The sequence below is a fragment of the Nicotiana attenuata genome, chromosome 7, assembly GCF_001879085.1.
Source record: "Nicotiana attenuata strain UT chromosome 7, NIATTr2, whole genome shotgun sequence".
NCBI lineage: Eukaryota > Viridiplantae > Streptophyta > Magnoliopsida > Solanales > Solanaceae > Nicotiana > Nicotiana attenuata.
The window spans coordinates 9,141,830-9,145,131 of record NC_031995.1 but is presented as its reverse complement, the minus strand read 5'-3'; the positions used below and the strand labels follow the sequence as shown (position 1 = coordinate 9,145,131).

The following is a 3,302-nucleotide window of genomic DNA, read 5'->3' as shown; positions in this document are numbered from 1 at the left end:
GTGCGGATGAAGACCCTAGATTACGAAGTCTACCTCCTCTCCTACTCCTAACAGGAGCAAGACGAAGATTATCAACAATGGGGACTCTCCTAGGGTTAGGTTTTGACGAAGACATAATAGTACTAGGAAGAAGAAAACAAGAATTCAATATTTTGAGAACTTTATGTGAGAAAGACAAAAGTGAAAACTATATTTATACTCAAAAGCAACCGTCCAAGGAAAAGCTGTAATAATGAAAACATCATGATGAGAACTGACGTTTCGTAATTGGTGCAGCCGTAAAAAAGCCTTGAAAACGCTGGAAAGTCGCAGAACCAATCAGAAGATGCCACGTGTAGTGGGCATTAATAGAAGTGACAAATGAAGCGTCAGTTCCAGAGAAGAACTAATGGCGGCAAATATTCCCGCTTTAATAAAATCCACTTCCCAAATATTCTATTGATGAATACATGGCAAGTGGGGGGACTATCTGTATTGGTAAAAATTAAGTTCATATATATTGAATTTAATGAAAGATGACGTGTCATGACACGTAGACTGGTCAAAGGATGACGGTCGGCAAAGAATAGTTAAAGAGGCACAAGATACAACTGGCACGAGCAGAGATTCAAGAGACTCGGTACACGCACCTCTTTATGTTCAAAAGTGAAGATAAGAGAATGAACCTAACAGCAAAAGTAGAAACGGATACAGTATTTAATAGGCATTAATTACAATGATTATCATTGTAACGTAGCATTAAATGCCTTAAATTGACTATAATGATCTTATTATGACAAAGGCAAAACGTATCACCTAGAAATAGCTATAAAAGGGGCAACCTGATCACTTGTAAGGACACGAAATACTACTGAAATATACTAATTTACTTTGCTTTCCATTTGGCTTTTATTTACATACATTATTCATATTTCTATTTGATTATCGAGTTCTTCAAAAAATAAGCTTTAGCCAAAATCCCATTTTTTGGTTAAACATTCGTGTCACGTAAAATGTGATGCAAGGAACACCATCAATGGAAGCAGTAAGTTAGTTGACAATGGAGAAACTCTTATATCTACTGGAAAAAAGTTCGAAATGGGATTCTATTCTGATGACGGAGATGAGTTTAATAGATATGTTGGAATATGGTATTACAATTTGAGTCCCAGAACAGTTGTATGGGTTGCGAATTTGAAGAAACCAGTTCCAGTTTCAAGAACAAGAATGAGGATATTTCTGTTGCTGTTGCCGAAGATGGTAACCTCAAAGTCTTGAATTCATATAATGCAGACACTTATTTCTCCACAGAACTAGAAATTAGTGCTTCAAAAAGGAGAGAAGAGCTCTTGGATTCAGGGAACTTGGTTTTAATTGATGAATCAGGAGCTAAACTACGGCAAAGTTTTCTGCATCCAACTGATACTTTCCTACCTGGAATGAAAATGGATATGGGTTTGAAGTTGACTGACTACAGAAGTGGGAAATATACATTCCAAATAGATCAAGCAAAATATCATACTTAAAGAAGGTGGCATTTACTGGAAGGGTCTGCAAATTTAAGTACTTCTGGACCTTTCAGTTTCAGTGAAATGCCTGCGTATATCGCCTATATGTTATCCAACTTCACAGATAATAACATTGTCGATTCCAGTTATACCAACAGCATTTTCAAAGAGTCTTTTTTCGAAAGTACTAGACTCTTAATGAACTCTTCTGGAGAAATACAATTGGGATAAGGAGAGTAGTCAATGGTCTTTGGTGTGGTTAGCGCCAAAAGATACATGTGATGTGTATAAAATATGTGGGAAATTTGGCATTTGTAAAAGCAACCATGTGTCATTAGTATGCAAATGTTTGCCTGGATTTGAGCATGATCCTCCAGAAAACTTAAGAGCAGGACAACTTTCGGGTGGTTGTTCGAGGATGTCAGTTAACTCTTGCGGAGAAGACGATGCAGACAAACTCGACACGTTCTTGGATCTGAGGTCAATGAAATTTGATTGGCCAGACGAGTTATATACAAAGATTAATACCAGTGACGACTGCAGGAGACGTTGTCTACGCAACTGCAGCTGCGAGGCCTATACTTATGATAATTCTGTATGTGGGATTCGGTTGTCTACTGTCAAGAATATCCAGGAGAACTATAGTGGTGGCTTCAACCTATCTATCCGCGTTGCTGCGTCCAATATTGGTATTTCCTTTTTCGATTTAACTTATATACACTGACAGTGTAAATCAGTGTAAATAAGAAGCTGATGTTGACCACAAGTTGTACTGTAATTCTTTATCTATTTTTGGCAGGCAACAAGGAAAGATTGCAAGCCTTGTGGCACAAACCTAATACCATATCCATTAAGCATTGGACCAGATTGTGGAGATCCTTTGTATTATAGTTTCTCATGTGATGATTTAGCTGGTCAAGTAAGTTTCCAGACATTGAATGGCAACTATACCGTCGTTGTTAGACTTTAAGCCATTGGGCTTTAAGGTAGAAGAAGTGTGAATTGGAAATGGAGGGAAATTGAAAATTTGAAGAAGTGAACTTTTGTCTTGGACTTTGTCCCTCATTGGTGAGGGACAACCACATTTGTGTGCTTATGTATAGAATCACTTCTTAAAGCTCTTAAAAGGAGTTGAAAAGAATGAACCCTCGCGCCGTCGTCGTCGCTCGCTCGGCTTTGGATTTGGATTTGTCAAATGATCGATAAGATTATTTTTTGGACAAAATTTATTTAATTATTTAATAATTAATTAAATGCCAAATCACTGCTGAAAATACGCCAGATTCTGCCGCGACCGCGGTAGAACCGCGGCAGGCAGGTTCAGAAAGCCTCTCTGACCGCGGTTCTGCCGTGACCGCGGTAGAACCGCGGCATGCAGCGTATTCTTCTGAAAAGTCACCTTTTCCAGACACCTCTTCTGATAATTGCCTATAAATTCTGAGGCAAGGCTCCATTTTCTACACACGAAAAACACTCCAGAACTTCTTTCTTTCTGAATATACTGCATTCTAATTCGCAGTCTCTCTCTCTCAAATTCGTAAGTGTGATTTTGTTCCGTTCTTTAAGTTCGTTGGTATCCTGCAGTTTGTATTGCCACTGTTGCAGGAAGGTTTATTCCGTTTTATCCTGGGAGGATTTAATCCATTACCTTGGCAACGTGTGAGGGGGTTAAAATTCCTTAAGGACACACAAGCAAATTGTGGACTCGGAATATTTCTTAAACTCTTCTGTTTTTCCAGTTTCTTTTATTTTTCTAACAGTTTTTTTCTGAATTTGTGTTTTAACACAGTAGCGCTTACAAGCTTAAGGAATTTT

At 38.2% G+C, this 3,302-nt stretch overlaps 1 pseudogene; it reads left to right on the top strand.

The window, feature by feature from the left end:
* Positions 244-3,302, top strand: part of LOC109229831 — a 21,249-nt pseudogene continuing 18,190 nt past the window's right edge.